The sequence below is a fragment of the Pongo pygmaeus genome, chromosome 2 (genome assembly GCF_028885625.2).
Source record: "Pongo pygmaeus isolate AG05252 chromosome 2, NHGRI_mPonPyg2-v2.0_pri, whole genome shotgun sequence".
NCBI lineage: Eukaryota > Metazoa > Chordata > Mammalia > Primates > Hominidae > Pongo > Pongo pygmaeus.
The window spans coordinates 84,494,304-84,514,858 of NC_085930.1; the positions used below are offsets into that span (position 1 = coordinate 84,494,304).

The 20,555-nt window shown below is 41.0% G+C and overlaps 1 protein-coding gene across 6 annotated transcripts in view; it reads left to right on the forward strand.

Moving 5' to 3' along the window:
* TAFA4 (TAFA chemokine like family member 4) overlaps positions 1–20,555 on the forward strand; it is a 236,839-nt gene that overhangs the window by 42,784 nt on the left and 173,500 nt on the right. The window contains exon 3 of one of the 6 annotated variants that reach the window (XM_063661409.1): positions 17,297–17,362. The exons of 4 other annotated variants lie outside the window; for them this stretch is intronic. The gene's annotated coding sequence lies outside the window, so the exon portion shown is untranslated. Of the gene's footprint in view, positions 1–17,296; positions 17,363–18,785; positions 18,911–20,555 lie in introns of those variants that run through there. One more of the 6 variants, XM_063661406.1, reaches the window with a different exon arrangement.

Genomic DNA, 20,555 nt, shown 5'->3' on the forward strand with positions numbered 1-20,555 from the left:
CTATTAGTTGCCTCATTTTTATAGATGAGAAGCTGGAGTGTGTTATGTGACTTGCTAAGGTCCCTGTCACAGACAGATACCAGGGTGGGCCCCTATGATCCCTACATCTGAGTGTTCTCACATTTGTATAATCGCCTCCCCTTGAGATGGGTGGAACCTGACTTGCTTCTAACCAATAGAATACAGCAAAGGTGATAGAATGTCACTTCTATGATTATGTTATATAAAACTCTGCCTTGCTAGCTGCCTAGCTCTAGAGACTCTACGATGGCTTGAAGAAGTGAATGTGTGTGTTGGGGATGCCTATGTGGTAAAGGACTGCAGATGACCTTTAGGAAGAGCTTAACCTCTGGCTCAGAGCCAGCAAAAACCCCTGAAGCTCTCAGTCCTACAGTCACAAGGATGAAGGACTGAATACTGCCGACAACCCTGTGAGTATGGAAGTCTTCCTCCCCCAAGCCTCTAGGTGAGAAACCAGGCCTTCCCGGTGCCTTGAGTGCAGCTTCTTGAGACCCTAAACAAAGCATCTAGATAAGCCATGCGCAGACTTCCGACCCAAAGAAACTGTGAGATAACAAATGTGTATTACTTGACGTCACTAAGTGCATATAATCCATTATGCAGCATTAGATAAGTAACACAGTCATGTGAATTACATGTCAGGATTTGAACCCAGTCCCATCTGATAGTAGAGGCAAAAGGCTTTTAGCAGATCTGGAAAGCACTTAAAAGCCATTTAGTCCAGCTACCTTTTGGTGGAGCCTGGATCTTCAATAGTATCCCTAGCAAGTTGTCAGCTAGCTCCTTGGGGCTCCTCCAGATTGGGGAGGGGGGGAATTCATAGTCTTTTGAGGTATTTATGTTCCATTTGGACACTTTCCTATTTCATGGGTTGACTGAGCCATTCACTCATTCAGTAGATATATTTACTGAGGGACTACTTGGTGCCAGGCACTGTGCTAGGTGCTAGGTGGTGAGTATGGTGACGACAGGTCCTGCCCTCATAGAACTGACATTGTTGTAACTGTTAAGCTGTTACTTCTTCAGTGCCATGGATATTCTCTTACTGTAATTTCTCTAAGTCCTAATTCTGCCCGGTGGGTTGCAAACAATATTTCTAATTCCTCTTCCACAAGACAGAACTTCAGATACTAAATTGTGTTGTCATTTTGTCCCCAAATCCCCCTTTTTTTTTTTTTTTGGGTTTGCCATCCTTTGAGTTACTTCCACCATTTGGCATATGGCGTTGTCTAGAGCTGTGCAGCCCAACTTGGTAGCCCCAAGCTACAAGCAGATACATAAATTTAAATGAATTAGAATTAAACAAAACTAAAAATTCAGTTCCTCAGCTACACTAGTTATGTATCAGGAGCTCAGTAGCTACATGTGGGTAGTGACTATTGCATTGGAGACAGAGAATGTTTCATTGTGGTGGGAAGCGCTGTCAGATGGGGCTGGTCTGGCTCTTTGACCATCTGGGCCATGGATGCTGAATGAACCCTGGATTGCTGTCATGCTTATTAAATGGAACTGAAAAATAGGGTATGGTTGATTTTGGTCAATCTACTTCAGAGTATAACTGAACTATCCCTTCTCTAGTTTTGTGTAGTATACTTTTGTTAATGAAACATAAGATGAATGTTTTTACCAGCCATATTGTATGACTTACTCATCTGGAATTTACCATCAAGACATTTTATGTGCAGTCCTTTTCCATGTGGAGAGCAGTGTTTCTTCTCTCCACTGTTTGTCCACTTATAGTGTTAAACTCATGCTTAATGTTTTGCATTTACCTCGGAGAATTCCATCTTACTTTCAGTGAATTGGTCACCTTGATGGATTTTTTTTTTTTCAGTTTTGCTTCTGATATTTTAGAGTGGCTGTTTCCCTTCTTAGCTTCAGGTCATTCCCAAATTTAGTGGAATGATGGCAATATCACCATCTGAGTTATTGATAAGAAGGTGAATAGGACAGGCTCTGGATAGAGCCTCGTGGCTTCCCACTAGAGATTAGGGCTGATTTAACAAAGCCCTAGAGCTGTTGTTAGGAGAAGGACTCTGGAGGCAGACCCTCACAGGTTTAAATCCCAGCTTCCCTACTTACCAGCTTTGTAACCTTTCCCAAAATATTAACCTCTCTGTCTCTTAGGTAGTCCCTAAGAGGGACATTCTAAATTGATGTAGCTATGGTTAATCAGTACTTTTAGAGGGTTGTTTAGTCTACCTATTTTCATTACGTCCAGTCTACATTTCAAAATATTTTTGCATTGGAGTTAGTTATATGAAAAACTTAGTCAAAATGCCTTGCTGAATTCCATATTTTATAACCATAGTAATCTCTTGATCACCAGCTTCAGTGAGTATGAAAAAATGGAATGAGCATTGCCTGGTATGTATTATTTTTAGCGAATCCATGCTGATTCCAAGTAATCATTGCTGCATTGAGTGTTCACCCTGTCCCCCGTGTTAATAATGCATTACAGCAGTCTGTCTGGGATTGGCATGATGCTTACTGATATATGATTGGCACAACTTGTATTTTTATTCCTTTTTATTTGCTGGTACATCTCCTATTCTCCTGGATTCTTTAGAGTTTACCACCGATGTTGTGGCTACTTCGGACTTCATGCCATGAGCAGCCTGGGCTTTAATTCATCAGGGCCAGGAGCCTCAGACTTATTTAGAGAGGGCAGGCACTCTGACAATCGTGGCACCTTATTTTGAATCTCAATTCCCTGAAAGAGTGTCCCCTCTCCCCTCTATGGAAAGCATCTCCTCTATCTTGAGGGAACACAGATGCAGACCGGAGGCTGAGTAATTGCACTTGCTGTCACTGTTAGTATCACACCACCCTCTCCAGGCGGCAGACCTATGTCGTCTTGTTGTTCTCCTTGTCCTGAGCATAACAAAAATAGCCCTTTTGTAGCTCTTTGCGTTTTCTGCCAGGCTCGGCTCATTCTAGCCTTTTGCCTTCCTGACACTTGTATCAGCAGCTGAAGAATTTTCATATGAGGATCGAGGCATTCTCCAAAGCAGATGACTTTAAAGAGCTGGCTAGAAAGAAAACTATTCTACTGAGAATGACAGTTGGTGCATATCTTTGCCTCCACCTTCTCTTTGGACAACGAGCATTAATTTCTTTGGCTACTTTGGATATTAGCAGAGAATCAATTTCTTTAAATCTTCTCTCCCTTGCTTTTTTGCTTCCCTCCCTCTTCGCTAAAATCACTTTATTGCAACCTTTTCATGATGGGTGTAATGTACCGTGGAAACTGGTTTTTAGACAGTAATGAGTTCTTTCTCTCCTCCCACCCCCGGGGTTTTTTGTTTTTTTGACACGGGGTCTCACTCTTGTCACCCAGGTTGGAGTGCAGTGGTGCAATCTTGGCTCACTGCAGCCTCCACCTCCCAGGCTCAAGTGATCTTCCCACCTCAGCCTCCCAAGTAACTGAGACCACAGGTATGCGCCACCATGCCCAGCTAATATTTTGTATTTTTGGAAGAGATGGGGTTTCTTCATTTTGCCCAGGCTGCTCTCAAACTCCCCCACTCAGGTGATCCACCCTCCTTGGCCTCCCAAAGTGCTGAGATTACACACCATGCCTGGCCCAGATGACAGTGAGTTCTGTACAAGATAAAGGGTGCTGTCTACATACAGGCAAGTTTTAAAGGCAGCACCTTTAAAACACCAGTGCCATGGAAAGTCCACTCTCTGGTTGACACTGATTTAACAAAGCCCTAGAGCTGTTGATAAGAGGACGACTCTGGAGCCAGACCCTCACAGGTTTAAATCCCAGCTTACCTACTTATCAGTTTTGCAACCTTTCCCAAATTATTAACCTCTCTGTCTCTTAGGGAGTCCCTGTCTCAGAAGGCTGTTGCAAGATTCAAATGAACTAATGTAAACAAGTTTTCAACATAGTATTTGGTACATTGTTAGTGCTAAATAAAAGCTGTCTCATAGCAGCTCTTATTATTTGCATACCGAGTCCCTCAAGGTTAAAAGACCCCAAATAATTGAAATTAAAGAGCAGTCAACAGGCAAGATCTTCAATTCTAATGCCCAGGGAGGGACATGTGAAATCAATACCTGATTTTCTGTTATGCCAATCAATGTATCATCGCCCAGAACGTGAACAAGGGACAGAGAGGCAGTGCCAGCTTTGCCATTTTGAGGAAGGACACTTGTTCCTTTGAAGAATGTCTACTCCACATCCTGCTTCCACATCTGACCTGCTGTGTGCATACAACATTATTTCACTTCATGTCTATGCATTCCCACTTGCTCCTTTTCTTCCTCAGATGGGAATTTACTTTATTGTTTACTTTTGCTTTTTTCTTTCTTAAATGCCCTGGGACTCAGGCAATTTGGGATTTTCACTTCAGTTTAGGCCCAGTTAACACATTGAAACTTCAAGTTCAGTGATCCATGGATGGCATTTTAGCAAGAAACAAAGAAAGCAGTAAAAGCTTTGGCTTGCTTGGAAGCCTGCTCCAGGAGAGGACCCTGTTTCTTGTACAGATCTTATCACCATCTGAAAATAAATTTCCATGGTACGTTTACCCCCTGACCAATGAGAACTCCTGGTTATAACAGATGTTCCCTTCTCCCTACCTTGTGGGAGATTGCACTGACTAGTGATCTTTACACCTCAGGGCCTTTGAACATGCTGTTCCCACTGCTTAAATGCTTTTCTTCCACTTGTCCCTGGTCTGTCTCCTCCTTGTCATTCAGGCTCCAACCGAAAATGACAATCCCTGACTCCCCTTGCTAAATTATCCTCTCTGTGTGCTTCCCTTTCCTCATCACTCTTTCTTTGATCTAATTTTAAAATCAATATCTGACATATTGATTTTTTATGAATTTAAGGAGTATGAAAGCAGAGACCGGCCGGGCGCAGTGGCTCACATCTGTAATCCAAATACTTTGGGAGGCCAAGGCGGGTGGATCACGAGGTCAGGAGATCGAGACCATCCTGGCCAACATGGTGAAACCCCGTCTCTACTAAAATACAAAAAATTAGCTAGGTGTAGTGGCAAGCACCAGTAGTCCCAAGTACTTGGGAAGCTGAGGCAGGAGAATTGCTTTAACCTGGAAGGCGGGAGGTGGAGGTTGCAGTGAGCCGAGATCGCACCACTTGCACTCTAGCCTGGTGACAGAGCAAGACTGTCTCACAAAAAAAAAAAAAAAAAAAAGGCAGAAATCTTGCCTGGCTTGGTCATTGTGGTGTCCCAGTGTCTGGAGGTAGTGTGTAGCACGTAGTTGAGGCTCAAAAATATTTGGAGAGTGGATGGATTTTAAAATTTAATGCAGGGGGAGCTGCTATAGAGGAAAAAAAGCTTACGTTCCGCATTTGGTTATGGGTAGCAGCCACCTGTGTTACCTCGTGTCACATCTCTTCAGCCTCCACTGATTTTGGCCACAGCTGCAAGGCCAGTTCCCATCCCTAGCATTCACCAATTCTCTTGCCAACTTCCTCACTGGGCATTCCCCAGGGCACTGGTGGACCAGCAAAAGTAGCCCATGAGTTAACTGCCATTAACCTGGAAGTTAATGCCCCTGAATCGGCAGAAGTGAGGAGTTGATAAATAAATGGCCTTACCTCCTGTCCTTCGGTGGATGATTCTGGGAGCATCTCTATGCTTCTTGGGAGCCCCTGTTGGCATCCAGCTTCCGTTGCTCATATCAGCAGTCTTGATCATGTATTCTTGTGTTAAGTCCTTGTCCCAGGCTCTGCTTTGGGGAAAACCTACCCTAAGACCCCATTCATATTGATAATTTCACTTCATTGTTACCTGTCCTTTGTCATAGCCTGCATAGACACTTGCAATATAAATTGGGAAACTTTTATGAACCTCTTTACTATTATTTGCCTGCTTATACATTTTATCTTTCATAACGACAAAGATCTCTTTGTCTGTGGACTTCTGACACCTGTCATCCTAAATATCTTAGAAACGTCATCTCCTTTTTCTCACAGCTGTTTACTGAGCAACTCGCTGGCCTATGGCTCTCCCGGTTTCCTTCTTAAAGATGCAATTACGGAATCAAGCTTGTTGTTGCCTTCCCAGGGCATGCGTATTTATAGCACAGGCTTTTAGATTGTGGGCTAACTTTCAGAGGTGCTTGCTTTGAAATAGGCTTTCTGAAGGACCTCTGTGGGGATAATGAGGCCATTTCTACAGTAGCAAGTTGGAATACATTATAGGATAGTGGTTGCAAGAGGCACTTGAAACGATAGAGCTTTCTATACATGGCAAATTGTTTTTTTTTTTTTTTTTTTAACTTTCTGAAAACCATTCTGCAACAGTTTTCTGGTGCTTTTATGACTGGTGTATGCCTTATACAGAAGTCATTGCATCATCTGTCAGTTTTCTTTCCAACTTCCGGAAGAATTAATGGGTTATAGGTTAGGCTCACATGGGATGGGAAGGAGGAAAGAGGGAGGAGGCAGCTGTGATATTGCACATCAAAGGTATAGTTTTGTCACCTCCAAGGACGGAGAGTCCTGAACCTTTTCTGTGCCATCAGTCCCTTTGGGAATTTGGTGAAGCCAGTGGATCCTGTCTCATAATAATGTTTTAAAAACACATAAAACAGGGTGATGAAATAATCTGTACACCAAACCCCTGTGACACACAATCTACCTATATAACAAACCTGTGCATACACCCCTGAACCTAAAATGAAAGTTTAAAAAACCCACATTAAACAAAATTCATTGGATTTCAAAGGAAGCCATTATATGGAAATGTAGTGGTTAAAACATTAAAACATTTTATGATATAGAATATGTGTGCTTCTGTATTCATTTAACAACATGATCTTCAAGCAAGCCCATTAACTACATATAATTATGAGGTTGTTGATGGACACACATTTTGAGCTCTTGCTGATTAATGAGATTTGAAAATACCTACTATTTCTATTTGTGGCCAAGTCATAGGAACTGCTAAATGGTTTGTTGCTGACATTTATAATTGAAGGAACAGATGAATTTCAAATAGAGGCTCATAAATATTAAGATGTCATTTTTTTCTCATCCCAGTTTATGGACCCCTGATTCTGTGCAAGGACCCCAGGTTCAGAATCCCATTTTCGAGGTTGGCAGTTGCTTTATAGCCTGTGCTGAAGCTCCTGTTTTCTAGGTGGGTGGGTGACCCTTTGCTCCAGCTTCTGACTACCAAGAGATACTAGTAAGGAAGACGTTGGTTGATGAGTAAAAGCACTGGCTAGCACTGTGCCTGCCATTGTTACAGGACAGATAAATGTTAACAAGAAGAGGGAGGGTGCTGGGATGCTCTCCAGAGTCCTGTCCCTGATTGTTTTTATTTATTTTTTCGGTTCCTTTCATCTATTATAGAAATGGCCATTGATTGGGAGAACTGATGATGTCTGAAATTACTTATTAGATTGAAAATACTTTGGAAAGTGATTTTACTAATTTGGGTTGTCAGGTTTTCTCAAGCAGGATCTGTTTGCTGATTGCTACTTTGCATAATGTTGTAGGATGAACAGGCCTGCTTCTTGTTTGGGTGTCAAGTGTTTTCATGTCCTGTAAGGTTCTGGTTGTTTCTCATACCCATGTACAAAAATATATACATATAAGGGAAACATGTTAAAAGAGGAAGACCAAAAGACAAGGTTGTAACTAGAGTGTGCATACAAAATATGAATGACGCCGGACACAGTGGCTCACGTCTATAATCCTAGCACTTTGGGAGCCTGTGGTAGGTGGATTGCTTGAGCCCAGGAATTCGAGACCAGCCTGGGAAACATGGTGAAACCCTGTCTTTACAAAAAATACAAAAATTTATCAGGCATGGTAGCATGTGCCTGTAGTCTCAGCTATTCTGGAGGCTGAGATGGGAAGATCACTTGGTCCTGGGAGTTCAAGGCTGCAGTGAGCCATGATCATGCCACTGCACTCCAGCCTGAGCAACGGAGCAAGACCCTGTCTCCAAAAAAAAAAAGTGAATGATATAGGTATTATCTGAAAGAAAATGGTGGTATGGGTAAAAGAGAGGCAGGAGTGAATGCATTGATTGCGGAATACCCGCTTTGAGATCTTAGAAAGACAGAGTTGCCCGATGGTTAAGAGGGCAGACTTGGGAACCTGGGTTCAGATTCTAGCTTTGCCACTTGGTAGCTGACCTTGGACAAATCACATCACCTCTCTGCCTCCAAATATCCTTCTTTGTAAAATGGGGATACTGATAGCAACTGCCTCAAAGTACATTAGAGGGGATTAAATGAGTTAATGCGTTGAAAGTTCTTATAGCAGAGTTCTTATATAGGCTCTAGAAATGATTTTAGCTGCTGCTGTTATTAATGATAACAACTATTGTTAGTACAGGTGCAATTTACAGGGCCCTTCACTGTACCATGCCTCATTTGAACATTGGAGTGACCCAGGTAGTTATTTCCAAATCTATTTTCACATAAAGAGCTTGAGGTTCAGAGAGGTCTAATGATTTGCCCACTGAAAGGATGTAAAGAGTGAGGACAAGAACCCAAGCCTTGGCGTGGCAAGATCTGCCCTCCTTCCATGTGTTCCACTGTGTTTGGTATCAGCCAAAGTCAGCTTTTGCAGTTTGTTTCAGATTTTACAAATAGAGAGGGCTTATCCTTCAAGGATCTAGTGCTATTCAATATAACTTTCTGCAATAGTAGAAATAGATGTTCTAGGACGGTACTGTCCAGTATGACAATATTACCATATGGAGCTATTGAGCACTTGATATATGGTTCCTGGAACTGACGAACTTGATTTTTAATTTTACCTAAATTTAAATTTAAATAGTCACGTATGGTTAGTAGCTACTAATTGGGTAGCGTATACAGAGTTTCCCTTGTCTCAGAAGGATTGGGTATAAAGCCCAGCTCTACAACTAATTAGCTTTGTAACTTTAGGAAGGTAATTTCTGAGGGCTCATTTCTTCCTATCTATGAAATGGGCTAATTCTATTTAGATCAATACAGAACTCCAGCGAGGCCAAGCAAAGATAAGATTTTTTTTTAAGTGAAATAGCTGTAGGAGTTCTTGAGGAATTCAAGGGATGGCACAAAGGCAGGCCAAGGAAAGTCTTGGAACTAAAATTAGAATGACCTTCAGGGACCTGGATCATCCTCTTCTAGTCTCATTTCTGTTTTGTGTGCATCTGTGTCACTCTTGTCTCTGTGAAGTCTGGCTTTCTTTGTACCCCCTGCATGGATGAGGGAAAGCTGGCCACCTCATACCTCCTAAATTTATATATTTCTCCCTTGACAGTTAATTCTGGAATTATTAGCTGTTTCTCAATCTCAATTCTAAGTTGCAGGAAGAGGAAACTTCCGTTGGCTTGGCTTGAATTAGCCATGGGTGGCTGAACTACATAGCAAACCATGTTGCCCTGTCCTTTCTTAGAAGGTTTGATGGGGGCTGGGGATGTTCCTTAGTGAAAGCAGTGATTGTGAATTGGGTCAATGTCTAGGAAAGTATCTTTGGTTAAAAATTTCACTGCAAGGTGGAAACTGTGATTGCAAAACCAGATTTATTAGGTAAAGGAAATGGGATAGCCTGATTAAGTTTAGGTGTTCAAATTCATTCATTGATTCAGCAAGTATTTGTTGAGTGCTTTGAACTTGCTCTGTTAAGGGCTAGAGATGAGAAACAATATTGAGAGAAGAGGCCAGATCTTTGCCCTCATAGAGCTCCAGTCTGATAGGGAATTCTCACATGAGTATAAAAAGGCAGTTCTAGAGAGTACCAAGAAGAAAAGACTAAAATTTGGGATTTTAGCTAGTGAGTAGAGAGTGCTTCTCTGAGGCAGTAATATTTGCCCTGAGATATGAAGGATGAGTAGGAGTTAACTTAGTGGTGGACAGAAGAATGTGTTTGCCTCTGAACAGAAGGACTGCCATGTGCAAAGACCCTGTGGCAGGAAGGCTGGAAAAAGCTGGATACTATTGGAATTATCTTGCTTCTGTTCCTTCTGGCCCCAGTTATCAAAGTTACTTTGGAATTAATGGTTTCCAGGCAGCTTTATTATTATTATTATTATTATTATTATTATTATTAAGAGAGAGTCTCGCTCTGTCACCCAGGCTGAAGAACAGTGGGGCAATCTCGGCTTACTGCAACCTGTGCTTCCCAGGTTCAAGTGATTCTCATGTCTCAGCCTCCCCAGTACCTGGGATCACCACACCCAGCTAATTTTTGTGTTTTTGTGTGTGTGTGTATAGAGATGGGGTTTTGCCATGTTGCCCAGGCTGGTCTTGAACTCCTGAGCTCAGGCAATCCCCTGTCTCAGCCTCTAAAAGTGCTAGGATTACAGGTGTGAACTACCATGCCAGGCCTATTATTTTAATTAAAGGTTAAATGTCTTTTAGGTGGTGAAAATAAACTTGCTTTCCAGATATTAATTTTTATGTTACACTGCATATTATGGTGATCTGAGTTTTTATATGCATTTCTTCTTTTGGGGATGAATAGTACATTTAATACCTTGAAGGCATAAACTAGGAAGAGAGGTCATTCTCCCTAGTCTCTTGTGTTTTTCTGCTTTAGAAGTCTCCTAAAGTGTGTGGTGCATCTCTTGTGTGTTGGAGTTACGGGATCGTGACCTAATATTTCCTTATATAGGTATACTTGCTGCCAGGATGTTTCCCTGATGCCTGAACAAAGCCTTGATGAGTGAATTTGTGTTTGGAACTGTGGACTCGACATAGAAATTTATTAGGCCTCAGGTTCTGGTTGTAATGCATTATAAATGTGAGCTGCTGCTTTTTTAGATCCTGAATAGGAGGAATGGCTTCCTAGGCCCTTATCTGAGTCAGTGATGTCAAACCATGGAAGAAGTTTAAGAAGCCTTCCGTAAATGCCAAAACTTTTTTTTGAAATGAAGAAAAAAACAAAATCCAGGGTATATTATTGTCTGTGGAAAACCACTTTTGGTTATACCAGTGTGCCTGAATTTTATGTTTAATTTTCATATTATATATTTAGCTGGCTATGTCTAAAATAATATTTCTACATGGAATATTAAAAATTATTAATGAGGTAGTTCTTTTTTCTACTAAGGCTTTAAGATTTGGTGTGTATTTTACACTTAGCATCTCAGTTTGGATGCTAAATTTTCATTGGAAATATTTTAAAGGTATTTCATTTATTTCATAAAGTTTACACATGAAAAAGTAGATATGTGGCTGAAATTTATGTGATGTATTTCCTACGCAACTATGGCCAGTTTTGGGAAGACTCCATCTTTAACAACTGCATCCTCAACCCGAGAAATATTCTGAGTTGGGCTTTCTGTAGTGTCCAAACTTCAGTCTTCAGAAGGTCTTGGCTGACCACTTACTACCCTACTTCAATTCCTCCTCTTGTTTTCTCAAGCTTTTTTTCTGGTCGACACTCCCTTTTCTTCCCAGGTAGTGGAATCTCCCAGCCTAGTTTGGAATCCTGAGTCTACCACTTATATTGTATACTTGGGTAAGTAAATGGGTTTACTTATTTTCTCCCCTGTTAAACAGAGATGTAAACAAAACAGACTTCCTTACAGGGTTATTCTAAGGATTCAACAAGATGACAGATAAAGTGCTTGATTGGTCCAATATTTGACCCAGAGTACACATCTGCTAAATTATTATTATTATTTTTTTGAGATGGAATCTCATTCTGTCACCCAGGTTTGAGTGCAGTGGCACGATCTTGGTTCACTGCAACCTCTGCCTCCCAGGTTCAAGCCATTCTCCTGCCTTGGCTTCCCTAGTAGCTGGGACTATAGGTGCACGCCACTACGCCTGGCTAATTTTGTATTTTTAGTAGAGATGGGTTTTCACTATGTTGGCCAGGCTGGTCTCCTGACCTCAGGTGATTCACCCACCTTGGCATCCCAAAGTGCTGGGATTACAGGCATGAGCCACGGGGCCTGGCCCACATATGCTAAATCATTAACATGATAACAGATTCTTTGATTCTCTTCCCTTGACTTAAACACGAGGGCAAAACAATCAGATATGCCTTTCAATATTTTCTAGGGCCTGTGAAAACTTTTCTGGATTCTTGGATCACACATAACAAGTTGATTTTAATCTTAGATGAAGCGACTGGTTCTGAATCACTGCTGGTCAAGACTGACCTTTGCTCAAGCTATAAAATGTATCTCCTTAGGGTCCCTTCCCATCTCACCGCCTTTTCACCTTGTCCTTCTCCAGCTGTCCTGATTGTACTCACTTCCCTGTGCCACATGTCCTGGACCTTGTTCCTCCCATTCGTATTTACCTTAAACCAAACCTGACCAGTCCTTTGTCTCATTCCCTTACAACCTTGCTATCTACCAGGAAATCGGTCAATGAATCCCAGTGTGACCTGTTGTCTGTGACTTTCTGTGATGTACGGTCTGGGTAACATTTTTCATTTGGAAAGAATGCTTTCACCTGAGGTAACCATGTCAAGGGGGAAGTTTTGAGTTTTGTTCTGGCAAGTAGGATGGGTAAAGAAAAAGAGAGTCAATGAAGAGACTCTTAGGACAATCTGAACTTTGGACTGGTTGCAGCATGTGGTGTCTTGTTGATATATTCATATTTATTTGTGTATGTCTTCATCAAAACAGATTTGAGAGCGACTTAAAGAATAATCATTGAAATGAGAGATAAAGGGAAAAATAAGTATTTTTTTTTTTTTTTTTGAGATGGAGTTTCACTTTTGTTGCCCAGAATGGAGTGCAATGGCATGATCTCAGCTCACTGCAACCTCTGCCTCCTGGGTTCAAGCAATTCTTCTGCCTCAGCCTCCCAAGTAGCTGGGATTACAGGCATGTACCACCATGCCCGGCTAATTTTTGTATTTTTAGTAGAGATGGGGTTTCACCATGTTGGTCAGACTGGTCTCGACCTCCTGGTCTCAGGTGATCTGCCTTCCTTGGCCTCCCAAAGTGCTAGGATTATAGGCATGAGCCACTGTATCTGGCCAAAAATAAGGATATGCAAAATTAAGCATAAGATTAGCATATAAAAGGCGTGGTGAAAGGTCCTGTTCACTTACTGAAGATGAACTATAAATTTGGCTGTCAGCTTCCTAGTAGCCAAAGTGAAGAGTAAAAAACAATAGATTAGGCCGGGCCCGGTGGCTCACACCTGTAATCCCAGCACTTTGGAAGGTCGAGGCGGGTGGATCACTTGAGGTCATGAGTTCGAGACCAGCCTGGCCAACATGGCAAAACCCCGTCTCTACTAAAATACAAAAATTAGCCAGGCATGGTGGCGTGTGCCTGTAGTCCCAGCTACTCGGGGGCCTGAGGCAGGAGAATCACTTAAACCTGGGAGGCGGAGGTTGCAGGGAGCCGAGATCGCGCCCCTGTACTCCAGCCTGGGTGACAGACTGAGACTTCGTCTCAATAAAAACAAAACTAAACAAAAACAACAGATTGTATGAAGTACAGTGTCCATAAGAAAAAAATGAGTATTATTGAAACTTGGACCTTATAGTTAGTTCAGTAGTTTGCTCCCATATGGTAGTTTGCTCCCACATGGACTGTCTGAGATACCCAGCAGGGATGTGAGAGGACCCTATTTCGAGGTCTGGGCTTCATAGGTACCCTACTCTCCAGATAGCTGACCAAATTCATTCTCCTGTACTTCTTGTCACAACTTAGTCTGCGAACAAGCAGTCAATAAGGTGTTTTGCCACTTTTTCTTCTCTTGAGGCCATCTATGTCAGTATTTGTTGTATTTGACCATGAGACAGACACCAGCTCTAGAGAGAGGTTAAAAAACCAATGGCATATTGCAAGACTGGTAATAACATTTTGCTCACTTACTCAAGCATTCATTCATTTACAGATTTATTGAGAACCTGTTGTGTGCTCGGTGCTACGTTTGGCCTTGGAAGATCAGTTTTTATTGGGCTGTGTTGTCACCATCCTGCTCCAAGCCATCACCATCTCTTGCTTGGATGGCTGCAGTAGACTCCCTGTTTCTGATCCTGCCCCCACATCAGGACATTCCCCACCCAGCAGCTGGAGGGCTCTTGTGAAAACCTAAATCATCTCCTGTTTCTCTTCTGCTTAAAACTCTCATACCACATTTGGAATAAAATTCTAACAGCACACTATGGCCTACAAGCTTCTGTCTGGTCTGTCCCTGGATACCTCTCTGCCATCACCTGCTACCTAACATTACCTCCTACCTCTCTTTGCCTTGCTTACTCCCCTCTAGCTGCCCTAGCTACCTCTCCGCTCCTGAACACACCAAGCTTATTTTAGCTTCAGGCCCTTTGTGCTGTCTATTTACCTGGAATATACTTCCCTTGGAAGGTCACATTATGTAATTCACCATGATGTCACAGTCACCTCAGTGAAGCCAGGCCATCTCTGAACACCCAGTCCAAGTAGCTAACCTCTTTTCCTCCAAGCTCAGCTAGTCTCCATCACATTGTTCACTTTTGTTTTCTCTGTAATGCTTCTCTCAGTCCACAGTTACCTTATTTATGCCTGTTTACCTGTTCGTCCCCACATACTATAATGCAAGCTCCAGGACACTGGGGACCTTGTCTATCCTCTGTGTCCAGTACTCGGCACAGGCTCTGGCACAGAGAGTTGATAAAAAAAAAGAAAACAAAACAAAAAAATCCTTGTTGAATGAATCATGCAGAGGTGACCCATTGAACACAGAAATAGAGCATGGAGGCTGTGCTAGCTCTTCTGTCTAACTTCCCTGTGTATAGCTAATTCCCCCTACCCACTCTATCTCCCCTCCTCTTTTCTCTACATGAGTTCTGTGGTTTCCTTTAGTGGCTCTTCCACTTCCCCCACCTAATCAACTCGAAACAAAACAAACCCATGCACATAGACAGACCTTTCGCATCCTAAAGAACAACAAACAAAACCAAAAACAGCTGGGCACGGTGGCTCACCCTTGTAATCCCAGCACTTTGGGAGGCCAAGGTGGGTGGATCACCTGAGGTCAGGAGTTTGCGACCAGCCTGGCCAACATGGTGAAACCTCGTCTCTACTAAAAATACAAAAATTAAGGCTGGGCCCGGTGGCTCATGCCTGTAATCCCAGCACTTTTGGAGGCTGAGGCAGGCGGATCACCTGAGGTCAGAAGTTTGAGACCAGCTTGGCCAACATGGTGAAACCCTGTCTCTACTAAAAATACAAAAATTAGCTGGGCATGGTGGCGGGCGCCTGTAATCCCAGCTACTCAGGAGGCTGAGGCAGGAGAATTGCTTGAACTGGGGAGGCAGAGGTTGCAGTGAGCCAAGCCTGGGTGATAGAGTGAGACTCCATCTAAAAAAAAAAAAAAAAAAAAAAAAATTAGCCCAGCATGGTTGTACGCACCTGTAGTCCCAGCTACTTGGGAGGCTGAGGCAGGAGAATTGCTTGAACCCGGGAGGTGGATGTTGCAGTGAGTGGAGACCACACCATTGCACTCAAGCCTGGGCAACAAGAGTGAAACTCTGTTACAAAAAACAAACAACAAAACAAAACCAAAAACACCCTCAAACTTCTCTTTACTCCTTTCCATCTTTACTTTTACTGTAGTGTGCTGTTGCCTCTTCCAGGAAGGTTTCCTGGATTACAGCAGTCCCCAGTGATCTTACTCTTTTCCATATGGTTAAAGTCTTTGTTTTCATTATGCTAAAACACACTGCTAAATATTGAGTGGCCTACTCTGTTGGCTGCTCCTTGTGTGTTTTTGTCTTTTCCAGTTAAATTTGTCTTGAATTGACAAGAATCAGTCTTCTTAATTTCCCCCAGCATGTCCCAGTATAATGCCAGTGCTGAGTCTGCTTTCAGTACACACAGGCTGGGTGTTTGAACATCTTTAAATAGCTTAGGACGTTTGATAGTTCGTAGCATAGACTTGTGTTATAGAAGTAACAAGGCCAGGCGTGGTGGCTCATGCCAGTTCTTTGGGAGCCCAAGGCAGGAGGATCACTTGAGCCCAGGAGTTCGAGACCAGCCTGGGCAACATGGCAAAACCGTCTCTACTAAAAATACAACAAATGAGCCAGGCATGGGGATGTGCACCTATCATCCCGGCTACCCAGGAAACTGAGGTGGGAGGATCACATGAGTCCCGGAGATGAAGGACGCAGTGACCCCTGATTGTGCCCCTGTACTCCCATCTGGGTGACAGAGTGACTCTGTCTCAAAAAAAAAAAAGTAACAGGAAGAACCAACAAATACTGAATCCCATTAAGCCTGCATTTATTAGTATTCCATAGAAATAATTACCATTTTATTTAGAAGCTGTTAGTATATTTTGATTTAACTTTTTCTTTTGGTAATACTATTTAGTGTGATAATGTTATTTAAATTATATCTTTTGTTTATTTAAAGAGAGTCTGCATTCTATTTATAAATATGGCTTTATTAAAAATTTAAAGGTGTAATTATTATAATAAAAACATGCATATTGTAACCAGTTAAAGTGTTAGCATGATCAAAAGATTTCCTTGTTTTGCCCACAGGAGGGCACCATTGTCAAACAAAAGATGATTTTAAGGTTGAAATGTAATACAGGTTTAGATTAAGCTTTTAAGAAGCCTTTATCCTACTAATAGATTAGAATGGCCAATATTGTCTGCGACAGGCTTTGTCTTGCCATGTAATCCACTCATGGCTGAATTTACTGTGTATATAGGTCCGTGAGCTGTTTGTTAACAGTAGCTAAATCACACTGTACTTTTCCTAAAATGCTCTGTGAGTTATTGTTACAGCTGGAAGGCACCTTGGAGGTTATCCAGTTAAACTATATTTGTTTACAGATGAGGAATTTGGGGAGCATAGAGGTTAAATGACCATTCATTTGGGAGTGAAACTGGGGGCTTACATTTATTAACTTATTAACAAAACATATTTAACTTCCACGGTATGCAAGATATTATACTAGCAGTTGGGGTAGAAGAGAAATAAGACATTATCCTCCCCTCAAGGACTTTACATTCTGGTTATAAGTAAATAGACTCCCACCTGCCCATAGTAATGATGATAGTATTAGAAGACCCATAGTTTAACGTTTACGAACATTTTTTATGTAGGAGTTAGATCCTATCATGTAAAAACTTTTCAGATAAAATTTAAGTACTTGGCAACTTGTAGATAATCTCCAAAATTTACGTTGGCTATTGATAATGTTAAATAAAATCCTTAGACATTCTGTTTTGAATATTTGAAAAATGAGAAATGAGAGGAAAATTTCCAATTAAAAATTGGTCTAATTAAAAGAAATAAACCCTCTGCAGTAAGGATAATTGGGCCTTGAGAGATTTATGGCTAAATTGTCGTTACCGTTTACATTTGTTCAGCCCCAGACCTGGGCAATTTCACTTGGACAACAAGCTGTGGAGCCATGCTAGGTGCTGCTGATTTTGGTGAGCCCATTTTATTTTATGTAACTTGCCAGCTATGTTTTCAGTTTCGTGTATACCGGATCTCAATTATCCGTTATTACTTAGCAATGATTGCTTTTGTACTTTTTACTTCATGGTCACTTGAAGGCTAGAGTTTTTCTTCATTAACGAAATGCGTGGTTTGACCATATATCCATTAGGAAGGAATTTATCAGTGCACTTAAATGAAGATGCTGTGTGGTTTTAAGAAATTTCTCAGTTCTTAAAGTGACAGTGTAAACCATATATAAACATAGCATGTCTATTTATTTAAATCATCTCTGACTAGAAGAGCCTTTTTTAAAAATGGGAGAAGAATCTTATTTCTTTCTTTGTACATATTTATGGGCACATGTACAGTTTTGTTACATGTATAGATTGTATAGTGGTCAAGGCAGGGCTTTTAGTATATCCATCACCTGATTAATGTACATTGTACCCATTAACTGATTTGTCATCATCCGGCGCCCTCCCACCTTCTCACTCTTCTAAAACAACTCTCTACCACCTAATTTAGATGAGATGGTATTGGTAACACTTGAAATTAAAATGCCATTTATAAAATTCTTTAATATTTAATAGACAGTTATTGTCTTTAATGGCTCATTTACAACATGCTTTAGCATGTTGTAAAACGGTTCAGTAGTAAATTCTTCACTGATGTTTTTAAGGAAGCAATAAAAAGCAATTTATGACAGGTATATACCACATATTGGTGGAAAAACATGTCTGCTTTAACATATGACAGTGAATATTCTCTAAATTACAGAAGTAATTCCGCATATGTGATAATTATAAATGATGGCTCAGCGGAGGTTCTGCCATGTATCAGTGCTTGAAATATATTCACATAAACGTTGGTAGCCTGTTAAGCACATTTACTTTCATCGGCACACTCTTTAATATAAGAAGAACATTAATCCCTGCCTTATTTCAGGATACATTTGTCAAGAGAGAAGTTACATTTCATTGTGCATGCTTTGGTGGAAAAGCTGTTTGCAGATTTCTAAAGACAATTCAATGTGATTGTGTTATTTAAGCAACTGGAAATGGAAACATCTTACCTCATTTCTGTCTAGAGAGATGATGAATGGTTTTATGTAGGCAAGTTCTGCTTCGAGATTTCTATTGATTATCCCAGAATGGAAAGACATCACTTAGTGGGATAGTCTCCCCCCATCCCTACCCTTCCACTCATAAAACCCTCTAGTTACTCCCCAAACCCAGATTGCTGCTTTCTGAAAGATTTCTCACTTCCTTCATCTTCTGTCTGGGTGGAAATTAGTGTGAAAAAATGATTTACCACAATGTCTAAACTCTTTTGGGTGTCACCTCTTACATCATTAGCTGAAAAAATTATTCCTACTTGTGCCCCAGTACCCAAGGGGCTGAGTACAGAAGGCACCAGGCTATCCCGGTAGATCCCAGCCCAGGAGGTTAGAGATGAACTGATGGTGAGTCTGGAAATAGCTAATTATCCAAACCTCCTCACTGTGGAGGTGATGCAAGATGCGCTTGGAGATTTCCCTGGTGAGTGGGCAGGCAGGAAAGGGCAGTGTGGTTTAGTAGCACTTGGGCTATTTGTTTGTTATTAAGCAGATTCTGTTTTGCTGTGTACTGTTGTGAAAATGCTTTTGAATTTGAATGTGTTAGCAGATGAGTTTGAGTGGATGCACAGACAAAAATCCATTTTTAATGTTTTGGTGCTGAATTCCTTCATAGATATCAAACGAAGTAATTTAGCCTTCATGTATGATGTTTTGGCTCTGGTATATCTTCACTGAAATGTTTTAGAGAGTTCTATTCAGAAGTGCAGCTGTTTTCCATCTGTTTAAAAAAATGGTGGTGAAGGCACTCAAGCTGTATATAATTCTTGCATACTTGGTCTTAATTTGGGAAATGACATTAGTTAACCTTTAATAAATCTGTAGCAAATGAGAAGCCTGTGCTACTGTTTTTCACTAGCTTTTCAGAGATTAGGCAATATTTATTTAGGCATTAATGTAAACCATCATAGGCACAATCTGAGCATCTGCTAACAAATTCAGTCCAATTGTCTACACAAATTCAGCCACAGACAGAATTTTTGATGTCAGATTGATGACCAATGTCTTCAAGTCCTGAAGAAAGACAGATTTATTTTCCTCCTGTTTACTAAAGCATGAAAAGGGACTGATATTTTTTGGAAATACTTTTACTAGAACTGAAACTGTAGGTACCTTGGTACCAGACAGCTTAAATTAGAATCTTGGCTCAGCCACTTACTAGCTAAGTGAGCTTGGACAAGCCACTTCTACCTATGCCATACCGTGTTGTAAATAAATCCTTCTTTTAAAGTAAGTTTATATTTCAAAATGACTAACAAGTGCATGGTTCCTAGCAGGCGCTATGTCAGTGTTTTTAAAATAAAAACAAATAAACCTTCTCTGGAGGCTTGGGTGAATGCTGAGAGAGTTGAATTAACCAGAACATTCAAACTTTCACTCTCCTTATTGCTTAGAATTGTCAATAAGCTCTCAATCATTTTAGTATATTTTATAAACTGAAGGCTTTTAAGTACGTATGTAATGTCTTAATTTGGTATAATTTCCAACTTAATGAAAAGTTCCTAGAAGAGTACAAAGAATTCCCATATACCTTGTGCCCTGATTCACCAATTGCTTACCTTTTGCTTATTAGTTTTTGCATTCATTAATTCCCTCTCTCTTCTTCGTTCCTTCTATCCTGCTCTTTTCTCTCTCTCTTTCCTCTTAACTTCTTCCTGCCCATGTTTTCCTAAAGTCATTTGAAAATAAATGGGAGGCATTTGCCTCTTTATTCTTAAATATTTCAGGGTGTATTTAATAACAAGGGCATTTTCTTTCTTAACTACAGTGTGAGAATCAAAATCAGGAAATTTAATGTTGATAGAACACTGTAATGCAATCTACAGGCTGTATTCAGATACTGTTGATTTTCTCAATAATGTCCTTTATGGCTACGTATATGTGTCCTTGTTTTTGTGTGGGTGTACAGTTCATTCTGAGAATGACTATTTTTTCCTGGTTCAAGATCCAATGTAAGATCACAGTTGCATTTGGTTGCCATGTTTCTTGTCTTTATTTGAGAAAATTCTCATGGTTATTTTAATTTTTTTTTGTATTTCATGACCTTGATACTATTTAAGAATGCAGAG